Source organism: Canis aureus, chromosome 5 (genome assembly GCF_053574225.1).
Source record: "Canis aureus isolate CA01 chromosome 5, VMU_Caureus_v.1.0, whole genome shotgun sequence".
Lineage (NCBI taxonomy): Eukaryota > Metazoa > Chordata > Mammalia > Carnivora > Canidae > Canis > Canis aureus.
The window spans coordinates 66723894-66736683 of NC_135615.1; the positions used below are offsets into that span (position 1 = coordinate 66723894).

Consider the following 12790-nt stretch of genomic DNA (forward strand, 5'->3'; position numbering starts at 1 on the left):
CTAGGTAGAAAATCCAAGAGAATGTACAAAAATGCTAATGTAATTAATATGAGTCTAACAATGTTGTAAGGTACATCATTATGCAATTTCAATTATATTTACATATGCTAAAATGAATACTCAGAAATTAAAATGTAAAAAACGATACTGTTACTAATAGCATCAAAAGATATGAAATACTAAGAAATTACTGGAGATAACTGAATTGGTATCTTTATAAAAATCTGAAATACGTGGGCATAAATTATGCATACATCATAATGAAATTTCAGAACCATAAAAATAAGGGATCCTGGGCAGCCAGGTGGTTCAGCAGTTTAGCTCTGCCTTCAGCCCAGGGTGTGATCCTGGAGCCCCAGGATTGAGTCCCACGTTGGGCTCCCGGCATGGAGCCTGCTTCTTCCTCTGCCTGTGTCTCTGCCTCTCTCTCTCTCTCTCTCTCTCTCTCTCTCTGTGTGTGTGTGTGTGTCTCTCATGAATAAATACATAAAATCTTTAAAAAAATAAGGGATCCTGAGGTTTCCACAGGAACTAAACAGACTGCCTATAAAGGACTGAAAATCAGATTATCATTAGACTTCTCAACAGCCAAAACACAATGAAGCAAGAGGAAAAGGGGAGGGTGATGCTATTACTTATATTTTCATCCCAAACAGCAAGAAGTAGATAGACATTGTTTAAAGGTAGTAAATGGCCAAACAAAAGTGGGAGCATATTATATAGAAACGTGGAGCTTATCAGCAGAAGACCTACAAACAAATGGGTTAAAATTGGCTGGCTCCCTCTAGGAGTAGGGCTAGAAGGGAAAGAATATGGGGTAGGAAATAAGTGCAATCATTAAAAAAACCCCTTTTATTGCTTATTTTTAAAGTCCATGCATGGTTTCCAAATATTTAAAAAATAAAATGGGTACATGATGGCATCTGAACCCAAAGGAAGGTAAGTAGACTCTAAGGTCACCTAGATGTACTTTTCAAAATATGGCCATGACATCTTATGTCACTGCATGTTGCCACTTGTTTTCTTCTTAAAATAGGCTTCAATTCCACTGAATAGGTTTCTGATCCTTCCTACTCTCTCCCTCCTCCCACCTTATGCTCTCTGTGAAAAACAGCATTTGTTGGGTGTGACTCTGATGGAACACTGCTTCTGGGTGAGGCTCACTGGTTTAGGACCAAGCAAAACCCAACCGAGTATCTGATCTGGATACACAGCAATGGCCTCACACCAATAAAAGCATGCAGGTACCCAAAGGTCTGTACAATCAATCAATTCATTCGAAGGTGATGTGTTCAATCAATGGCACTAGATTTAAGGGGAGATAGGACAAAGCAAGTGTTTTGGAGGAAGAGGCAACTTGGCCTCAGAATTACTAAGAAAAGTATTAGGGACATACTTTGCACTAAACAGATTAAGGATACTCTACTTCACTGGGTTACTCCAAACCATTGGCCATACCAACATTTTCCTGAATGTGGGATAGTGGTGATTCCCAACATGATTTTGGCAGCACAGCATTGGATCTCATTTCAATCTTCTTTCCATTCTATTTACATCAGAAAGAAAAATCTTAGTTTGGTACCATTATGTATTTAACACCTTTTTCTCTTTGTAATAGTTGCTAAATCTCCCCCTTTAAATTTTTTTTTAATTTAAAGATTTTACTTATTTATTTGTGTGAGAGGGAGGGTGTGTGTGTGTGTTGAGTGGGAGGGAGAGGTGGGGGCGAGGAGAGGGAGAAGCTGGCTTCCCATTGAGCAGGTTGTCCCACTTGGGGTTTGATTCCAGAGCTCTGAGATCGTGACCTGAGCCGAAGGCAGATGCTTAAATCGCTGGGCCAGCCATGTGCCCCTCTCCCCCCTTAAAAAAGATTTCATGTGTGTGTGTGTGTATGTATGTATGTATGTATGTATTTGAAAGAGAGAGAGAGAGCACGTGCACACACACATTTGTGCACCCCCGCAGGCAGGGGTAAGAGCGCAGGGAGAGAATCTCCAGCAGACTCCCGCCTGAGTGGAGCCAGGCTCAATCTCACAACCCTGAGATCATGACCTGAGCTGAAATCAAGAGTTGGACGCTCATCTGACTGAGCCACCCAAGCGCCCTAACTGAAACTCCTCTTTAAATAAGAGCTAGCAGACTGCAGGTGCAGAGTATTTTCCTGCTACATAATTACTGTGTTTGTATTTATTTTCATGGTTACAATCTATTTTATATATGACAAGTGAAACACTTGTGGTAGTGGTAAAGGTTAAATATATCCTCTTCAATGAAGTTATTTACAATCAGAGATTAGGTGATTTAAGAAGACTATTAAGTAAATAATAGCACAGGAGGAAAGTTATTATGGCAATATTTGGAAAGGTGGTTTTCAAATCACTGAAGTTTGGGGGACAGCAGTGTAACCAAAGCTCTGTCCTGGTTTACCCTCTCTATGTGTTTCCTTGCTGGACAGTGGAACACAGAGGGAAGAATAACTTCATTTAGGCTGGATATCAGCTGCATTTTCTGGGTGAGAAGCTCTGAATTTGTGCATGCTTCTTAATAATCTCCCAATTAAATGCAACTGTTGTGAGATATATCCCAATTTGAAGTGTACAATAAAACCCAGAATACAGCCTTGGGAGTCGTGGCCCATAGTTTCTGAAAAGTAGATGGCAGGTAAACTGCTGAGTTGGTTTTTTTCCCCTTCCCAATTATACTTAAAAAAAAAAAAAAAACCTCAACCTCCCACATATAATTGCACTCACCATCCCCATATATACGTTTCCTCAAACTTCAAGCCCTCAACGTGGATAAATATGTGGAAGAAAAGTTGCATCCAAGGTAGGCTGCTGCTAATGGGTTTTAGTAGCAATTACTATTTCCTTCTCACTTGAGCTTCTCCTACAGCTATGAATGGGAGGTGGCAACAAAGTCATCAAACCCCCCTCTGATATGGAAAAAGTAACCAATGTACCATGTGCTCAGGATGATAATCACTGCATGTTTACAAGGAAGTTGGGGGAAAAGAACAGTAAGATTGAGAAAAAAAAATCTAAGTCAAAAACAATGGTGAGAAAAAAGATACCAGAAACACATTTAAATGAAGGCCATGGTCCCAGAGACAGTAATGCATCCAACAGATACAAGATTACAATACAGTGTGTGTGTAAAAACATAGGTGTACATGTACATATACACATGTATATGTCCATATATATACATGTACACACACACACAAAACTCCTACAAATCCGTAAGGCAAATAACCCAATAGAATAAACAAATCATATGGAGGAAATGCCAAAAGCCAATAAACATACAACAAGTGGCTTAATCTCATTAGTAATAAGAGAAATATTATAAAAGACACCATTTTGTACCCATTCAAGTCACATAACTTTTAATGTCTGATAATATTGGTGAGGATGCAGAGAAATGCATACCCCAAGGTATGCCTTGCTGGTTGGAATGTAAATTGGTGCCTCCAGTTTGGAGAGCAATTTGGCCCTACCTGTTAAACCCTAAAATGTGCATGTTCTGTGGTCCAGCAATCCTGCCTGTAGGTATGGATCTAGAGAAGCACTCTTGTGCACAAGAAGTCACAGACTACTACAGAATTTTTAATAGAGAAAAATTGGAAAAACAATTAAATGAGCCCGTCTAGGATAAAAGCTGAATAACTACAGCACAGACACACCATGAAATATCATGAAGCAATTAAAACAAATGAAGTAGATCTATATGGATTAACATGGAAAGATCTCCAGGAAATATTAATGAATTTAAAAAGCAGAAAGATACACAGAATATTATACCAATATGGGAGAGGGGAACCTTTTAAAAGCAGTTCTATCTAGTTGTTTAATGCTAATGATGGTGCTTAAATGTATCTAAGACATTTCCAAGGATGCAGACTAAACTGAGCATGGTTGCTGAAATGGGGGATAGAGGTACAGGGAGAGGAGGGCAAACAGGAACATGTATTAGTGGTAGGGGGTCTGAGAGGACTTTAACTTCTCTGTAATGTTTTAATTTCTTCAAGGAGTTGATATTTATGTATTACTTGAGTAATTTAGATAATACAAAAAAAATTCAAGAGAGTAACAGTAATGCCCTGAGAAGGTCAGAGAGGAGACAGAGAAGTTAGCTGAACAATAAAGAGAGTGTCTATTATCTTACTGAAATGCACAAGAACATCACACATCTTAAATTCATTCTGTGGAAGGCTGTCCATGTGGTGTTCCCTTTCCCTTTATCAAGGAGTCCTCTCTGTGACCCTGCAGGGCTCCCAAGCTCCTGTGTCATGTCTCCTTCACTCAAGGTGACATAGGTTGAGACCTCAGCAACAAGACTCTAGGCCAGTCTGAGAGCCCCTGATTGGAGGAAACGCAAAATGAAAACACACATGCGGTGTAAGGGAATCTTTCTCTGCTCTTTTATTAAATTGTTATATCCTCCTACAGCACTTCAGCAGCCAAAATCAAGTCCCCTAATGTGGTTTCCTTGCAATAATATTGTAAAACAATACAAAATGGCAATAACTCCACCATTTCTTAAGGTGGAGGTCTCAAATCTGCCGTGCTTTTCTCAAGAACTACAATTTGGTCAAATGCAGGGCTACTGGAAAGCAGAGACTCTTTCTAAATGTCTTGAAATTCATGTCCTTTTTAATTGCCTGGAATTCATGTCACTTGTGTGAAGAAGCTATAAACATACACAATCATAAAAATGCATTTAGACACCCTGAACAAAATCAATGCCATATTATTTTAGTTTATTATTCCTTGTAGAGTTCACACTGGTCTTCCTACTTTGATATTTATTTATACCAAAGAAGCGAAAGAACATAAATGCCACACTTGGGATAACGCTAATGCTAGAATTGAGTAGAATACATACAGCTTCTGCCTTAATTTAAAAAACTAAAGCGGTCTTTATGAATCAACCTCACATAATACAGGACAAAACTGAAGGTCACTGTATTATTCATTTAAAAAGGCACTGATAAAGATTAAAATTAAGGTTCATGAGATTTGAAGAACTGTTAGTTTGCATAAATGGCTTCTTCCTTCTTAACAGGGCATGAAGGGGTTGGGGGAATGATAAATAGTATAAGAAAGAATACACTTTTTCCCCCCCTGGGCTTTGTTATTCTTCTCTCTTTGGAACCTCTAAGCTCTTTATTCAAGAGGTCCTCTGCTATTCACAACTTTGCTGCTCTTATGAAAAATTAATGATTGCTTTCTCTTCAACAAAAAACTGCCTTATTTTGCAGAAGATTAACAAAGAGGACTTGGTGCAGAAGTGAGTCCCTCAGCGGGAGAAGATTCTCTCACACCAACCCATTTATGGTTGGGGGAAAAGACCCCCTGTTAGTTCAAGGACAGCAAGTAAATAGATGGTGTGCAGCCCGGTACAGACTGTAGAACAATGACTACATCCTTCACAAAAGGGACGTGCCAACAAAACCAGCCTGCCCCCAACAGCAGGCTGACCCCACACCCTGCCCACTGACTTCTTTATGCAGCACACACAGAGTGCCACGCTGTGTTTTGCAAGCTATTGTGCGGTGGGCGGATTTTCTGCGAGGGGGTTAACAGGTGAGAGCAGTTATCCCATATGCAATAGCAAGAAGAAAAAATAGAGAGGATGCTTTTAGTTTAAGCTGCCAATGCTCAGAAAACACTTCTGAAAACATCACAGGTCAGGATTGCATCATTCTTGAATGGAGAAGCTGCGGGGCGGGGGTGAGCTTGTTTCAGAATGATTTACCAAGGTAAAAGGAGAGTGTAGACTGCAAACATAAAAATCATTCGAGTTCATATCATACGTAATACATCAGTCTTCGTTTTAATATCCAGCTACTGTCATCAGAGGAATTTCTAGTGAATTCCACGTTCACCATTTAAAACCCTACATTTTTACAACACTTTACATATTAATTTCACTCAATCTTTAATGATAGCATCTCCTTTATGGTTGAAAAAATTGGAATGTACAGAGGTTGTGTCAATTCCTGTTCAGTTAGTGGAGGACCAGGTCTCAAACTCAGCTCTTGTCACTCCAGACCCTGTGCCCTATGGTAAGCTGATGGAAGGGTGTCCACAACCAGGCATCCAGCCAGCTGGGGACTGTGGGCAGAACAGAGGGTCATCAAGCTGCTGTAAATACATATGAATGAGTGAGTGCAACTGATACACAATTTGGCATTTCTATTGCCTTCGCCTTCATGGAGCTTACAGATGAGTAGGGGAGGGAGAAGTGAACAAATATTTACACCAAACAATTGTACAATTACGCATGTGAAGGGCCAGGCTTTTGGAGGTGTGGTTCAAAGTCATACCTTTTGTGTTTTGGTTTTTAAATTGTTGATTTCATGTGTTTGGAGGAGACAAGGACTGAGCTTTGGGGACTGAAAGGTGTCACAAAGAATCTATAAAAGAGTTCTGGGTTAATCAGCACTCTCAGCATTTTTTGTATTTGTACATTTTCTGGTATCACTAATAGCACATCACATGATATTTAGGAAAATTAGCTGCTCTTCAGCTTGAATATATTTTCCAGAGAGCACTAAATCTACAATGTATTTCCTCATTTATAATAATCTTGAAAGATCTGAGAAACAGTTACTGCCAGCATCTGTAGAGGGCTTTCCCTATGCCAAACCACTACCCTGGGATGTTCTGAAGTGTGTTAACATTTATCCCTTAGACCAGTCCCATGATCAGTACTATTATTACCCCTTCTTACAGATGAGGAAACTGAAAAACAAAGAACACAAGTGGCTTGCCAAAGGTTTTTGCTTAATAAGTAGAGAGCTGGGATTCAAAGCTAGTAGACTGGTTCCAGCATGCTATGATTTCTGTCCATAAAGAGACATTATTTAAGATATTTTTTAAACAGTCTGAAATCATTTGCAGCATAATCATAGATAGAAGATCCGAATAAATACAAAATCCAAGAAAAAGAGTCCTAAATAAACACTTTCAAAGGGTATACAATAAAAGGCAAAATCAATTCTTATTTTAAAATCTATTATAAGGATTTTACCACTGTCAACATTTTATTATTAGATAGAAAAAAATCATTACCACAACAACACAATATTCACAATATAAAAATAAACTCTGTTTCTTAAGGAAAATGCTATAAATATGCACAAGATAACATTTTTCTCCCCAAAATGGCAATCAGCCCATAAACCATCATCACACATCAGCTTTTGTCTCTTTTCCAAGAACTTAACACATGAAGACTTAGTAAGATCTGTAACCAGTTCGGCGGGAATGAGAGAAGCCTGCTAGAAGCCACCATTAGAGTCTAAGACTTAAAACTTTTGTATAACAGAATAAACCATAAAAAGATTAAAAGACAAGTTATAAATGAGGATTAAATACTTGTAACATATCTAGTATACAAAGGATTAACCAGAAGTTATAAAGAATTCCTATAAATCAATAAAATAAACAGAAAAAAAGCATACATGATATATCCAAGAATTCCATAGAAAAGGAAATGAGAGCAACTAATAAACAGGGAAGGATGTAGAGCGTAATTAGGTAAACACAAATTGAAACCACAATAAGCTACCTACTTCAGCTGGGCAAAATTTTTAAGTTGGTCAGCATCAGATGCTGGTGTAAGTGTAGGAAAAGGAATGCTTTTCTATACTACTAGTGGGATAATAAATGGCACAATTTTGAGGCATTGTAGAAGTACCTAGTAAAAGGGAAAATGAGTAAATTCTATGATCTTAAAAATTATTTGTCCTTGAGATCCACTAGCAGAATTGTCACTGCAGTATTATTTAAAATAAATTGGACATAACATAAATATTCATTAGTAAGGAAATAGATAACCAAAGTGTGGCATGTTCATATGATATAATAGGGACACTAATCTAGATTTAAATGTAGCAAAAATGCACAAAGCTCAAAAACCATAAGAAGTGAAAAAAGTTGCAGGACAGGATGCAGTGTGATATTCTTGATATAAGTGTCAAAAAACCCATACAAAAATATTACATGTTTCCAAGAGTTTGCATATATATGTGAATGTATGTATATGTCCAATTGACTCTTGAACAATGGGGGGTGGTTAGGAATGCCAAAAATAGTAAAAAATTCACGTATAACTTTTCACTCCAAAAACTTAACTACTAGTAACTTACTGTTGACCAGAAGCTCACCACTAACATAGACAATCGACTAACACTTATTTTGTATACTATATGTATTATGTATTACATGTATATATAGGATATACTGTATTCTTACAGTATACTAAGCTAGAGAAAAGAAAATGTTATTAAGATCATTATTAGAAAATGTTATTAAGAAAGTCACAAGGAAGAGAAGATACATTTACAGTACTGTACTATATTTATTTTTAAAAAACTGTATATAAGTGGATTTCTGCAGTTCAAGCCTGTGTTGTTCAAAGGTCAACAATATACATACACATATGTACACACATACATATATGCACACACACATATATATACATTATATATGCAAGACACATGCATATCTTATACACATATATGTACATATATACAAGTATTTATGTATATGTGTGTAATTATAAGCATGTATATGTAAGAGTATATAAAATAGCTGGAAGAATATATACCAAGTTCAGGTTAGTGTGTACTTCTGGGGAGTAAGGCAAGGGGACTGGAATTGGAAGAAAGTGCAAAGGGAGATTTAACTCAATAAGGTGGTCTTTCGGGCAGCCCGGGTGGCTCAGCGGTTTAGCACCTGCCTTTGGCCCAGGGCGTGATCCTGGAAACCCTGATCGAGTCCAATATCGGGCTCCCTGCATGGAGCCTGCTTCTCCCTCTGCCAGTGTCTCTGCCTCTCTCTCTCTCTCTCTGTGTCTCTCATGAATAAATAAATAAAATCTTTAAAAAAAATAAGGTGGTCTTTCTTCTTTTTAAAGGGAGAAACTCTTATATCACTCATATAATTTTAAAAACACTATATACATAAAAAAGCCTGAATCAAATATGCCAGTAATTAACTCCAGATGGTAAAAATATATGTTTGCTCTTTTCTTTTTTTAAAAAAACTTCCACATTTTTTCAATTTTCCAAAGTAAAAAAATAGATAATTTAAAAATCAATAGAAATACAACTTGTACTTTTCAGCTGACCCTGCAGTGTCACACACTACCTCTTGTCATTAGCTTTTCTTTATTTTTTCTTACAAACCTAGGCTCTTAAGTAAGAACAAATTAGGATCAGAACACTTTGGTCCTCCATTTCCTTCAATAGAAGGGAACATAATGTGTTGGGACATTTTTTTGCTTGTTTGAGAGAGTTTTAAGATCAGGCAGGCGTATGTTTCATTAAGTCATGGGTGACACTGTTTGGAAAAGGAGCTCATGGGTTGCAGCATTCCATGGAATCCCACAAAGATGTTGCACCTTTGGATTTAAATCACAGTTGCAACAGAGAGTTAAATAACTCTTTGTCACTCTGCCAGTCAAAACCAAGATGCACTATAGTATAGCTGTTTAGAACGGAGCTGTCTAGGACAGTAATGACAGGCTCTTATTTAAATTTAAATTTAAATTAATCGAAAGTAAATAAAATTAAAAATTCAGTTCCTCAGTCACATTAACCACATTTCAGATGCTCATGTTAGAGGTTACCATTTTAGATAGTTCCAATATGGAACATGTCCTTCATTGCAGAAAGTTCTATTGGACAGCACTAGTTTAGAGCATGGGTTCCAGGGTCCCAACTCTACAACTTACAAACTACCTGGCCAATAAGCAAATTTCTTAATCTATATTGCCTCTGGCCTCACCCGTAAAATGAGGAAAATCATAAGATCCTCTTTACTGGATTGCTGTAAGGATTAAACGTAGAGCTTATATCAATGTAATAAACATCATATAAATAGGAAGTTATTATTGTCTTTCATCTGTTTTACTGATGTGCCACATGGGTCTCATCATGCCTCACTTCCAGAGCACCAGAACATGACAGAGGAAGAAGCAATGTTCTGGTCAGAAGGGAGATCCTTATTCACTTTAGGCCCAAGAGTCAGTGTGGCTCTGAATGTTTTCCTAACATTGGGACATAATTTGATAACCTTTTCTGCTGAAATTCAGAAATTTTTCATTCATTCATTCATTCATTTGCTCAACAAACACTTACTGAGTTCTTATTATATGCCTGGCACTATTCTAGGCACTGAGCTATATCAGTAAACAGAACATATAAAGATCCCTATCCTTGTAGAACTTATATTCTAGTGCAAACTCAAGCAATCAGCATGATATATATAAGTAGATTATGTAATCTACATAAGTAGATTATGTAGCATGATTAAAGGTTTAAAAAAGTACAATAGGAAAGATAGAGGAGTTATAGGAAATCTGAAGTTGGGGAAGGGTCAGGTTGCAATTTTTAAGGGGTGGAGGGTTGGGTTCACTGAGAAAGTGCCATTTGAGCAATTACTTTAAGGAAGTGAGAGAGCGTGCACTGCAGATATTAGAAGGAAGAGCACACCAGGCAGAGATAAGAGCTGCTACAAGAGACCTAAGGTAGGAGTGCAGCAGAGGCTGGAGTGGAGCGAGGAGGAAAGGGGTAGGAGAGCGATCAGAGAGAAGGGTGATGAGAAGGGTAGGCAAGTGACAGTGTAGAAGCCTGCTGGCCATTGTAAGGATCTGGGCTTCCACTCAGATTGAGATGAGATCCTCTGATGGTCCTGAGCAGAGCACTGGCTTATGTTTCAAAGGCTCATGATGGCAACTGTATTGAGAATAGACCATAAGGGTGGAGGGTAGAAGTGGGGACAAGGTGAAGAGGTCCTTGCATATTTTTTTAAATGGTTATTTGGAGGGAGAGCAGGGAAAGAGAGTGCAGGGAAGCTAGATTTGAATATGCCTTGCTTAGTAGATTTGACTTTGCAACCATGTTAATATTTTTATAATTATAAAATAAAATTTTAAAATGAATTATTAAAAATTTAAAGCAAAATAAAACAAATAACCTAACTATGTATATAGTTGCGGGGACAGTGACACAGATAGAGTCTATTCTAAGTGACTCTAAAACACAATAATTTATGTCCCTGGTGGGATATACCCTAGAGGAAAAGAGAAAAAAGCTTGGCTGTTTTCATTAATCATATTGTTGACTGTAGTTTTCGTATAATTACTCTGAGGCTGATCGTGTGTAGTGTGGGATGTAGCAAAATGGTAATTACATCAGGGTTATTCAGAACTGGGATTTTTGGCATGAGAGGAAGGAGATACTTCATGGATATAAGATCCATAAAATAAGTAAAAACACTGTTGGTGCACCTGGGTGGCTCAGTTGGTTAAGTACCCAGTTCTTCATTTTGGCTCAGGTCATGATCTGAAGGTCATGAGATTGAGCTCCAGCCTCAGGCTCCATGCTGGGCACTGACCCTGCGTGAGATTCTCTTTCACTCCCTCTGCCCCTCTCTCCCTCCCCCTACTTGTGCCTGTGCACCCTCTTTCTCTCTCTCTCTAAAACAAAAAACAAAAAACCCCACTGTTGTCTTGAATTTGAATTGTATTTATCAGAATGGAGTCATCATTTTATTAAAAAACAAAAACAAAAAAATTTTCTACCTTTTCCCACTGTAAATGGTAAACAACTGAGAAGCAATAACCTTCTACCAGAGGCTTCTATCCACTTACTATCCAGATTTCGTGGTCTCCAAACAACACTCCCAACTGTAAGGAACTGAAGAGAAATGGCTGCTTCCAGATCTGGGGCAGGATATATACAAGATGAGCCTGGAACATACCAGAAAGCAAAGAAGCTATCAAAGAGAATTATGACCATGTCAAATGAATTCCAGAGCCAACTTGAAAATCCACTGGGGGTCCCAGACAGAACCATTTAAACATCAATAACATACAGTAACTTTGACTGATACATAAAACATATTTAACACATAAACTCTTAACAATATTCACAATAAAATAATAGTAACCAATACAAATGTTCATTGGTTACCTTTAGAAGGCGCAAGGGAAATAACTCATTCTTTTGACAACTGTGTATAAGGGAAAGAATAAAGCTCTTATCCTGCCTTTCCTATATGAACTATGTCCCAAGACAGCCAAATGGGTAAAGAGATGAATTTTCTCTTAGAGAACATTTTAGTTAATAAATGAAGAAATAACAGAATTAGAATATTGCCATTTTTGCAGTCCTACTAAATAAATAAGGTATAAGCAATAATTGTCAATGGCTGTTAACATCACACAAACAGGGATTGTTAGACATTATGAACTTCCTGATGAAGGTATAAAACACCACCTATGAAACAGTCCTACTGCCCACCCCCTCCCAAAAGCAACAACAACATCACTCTTGTATCTGATAAAGTCAATTCATGGAAATAAAGGAGACACAGGAACAAGATGGACAACACCAGAGGGATGCAGTGGGATCCTGATACTATTGGGCAAACATCCAGGTTTCTTCAGCAACAATGCAACAGCAACCAAACTGGAAAAAATAACCAAAGGGATGGTGGGGGGGCGGAGTCAAAGAGACATAGCAGATGAGTTCAATGCCCAGGCTAACTTAGATCCTGATCCAAACATACCTACAACAAAAGAAATAAAACACTTGCTTTTGAAAAAAAGACAAATCAGGAAATATGGTCACTAAATATATATCCGATGATACAAAGACACAATTTTTCAATTTTTCATTGTGTTCTTTTCCTGTTAATGTTTATTAGGAGTGATATTGTTTGAGGCACAAGCTAGAATATTTACAGAGGAAATGATAAGGGTTTACTTCAAAATA

General features: G+C 37.7%; 1 long non-coding RNA gene across 3 annotated transcripts in view; it reads right to left on the minus strand.

The window, feature by feature from the left end:
* LOC144314434 (uncharacterized) overlaps positions 1–12790 on the minus strand; it is a 92552-nt gene that overhangs the window by 40745 nt on the left and 39017 nt on the right. For all 3 annotated transcript variants that reach the window (XR_013380312.1, XR_013380311.1, XR_013380310.1), the window contains exon 4: positions 11665–11763. This is a non-coding gene — a long non-coding RNA (uncharacterized LOC144314434). The remainder of the gene's footprint in view (positions 1–11664; positions 11764–12790) is intronic.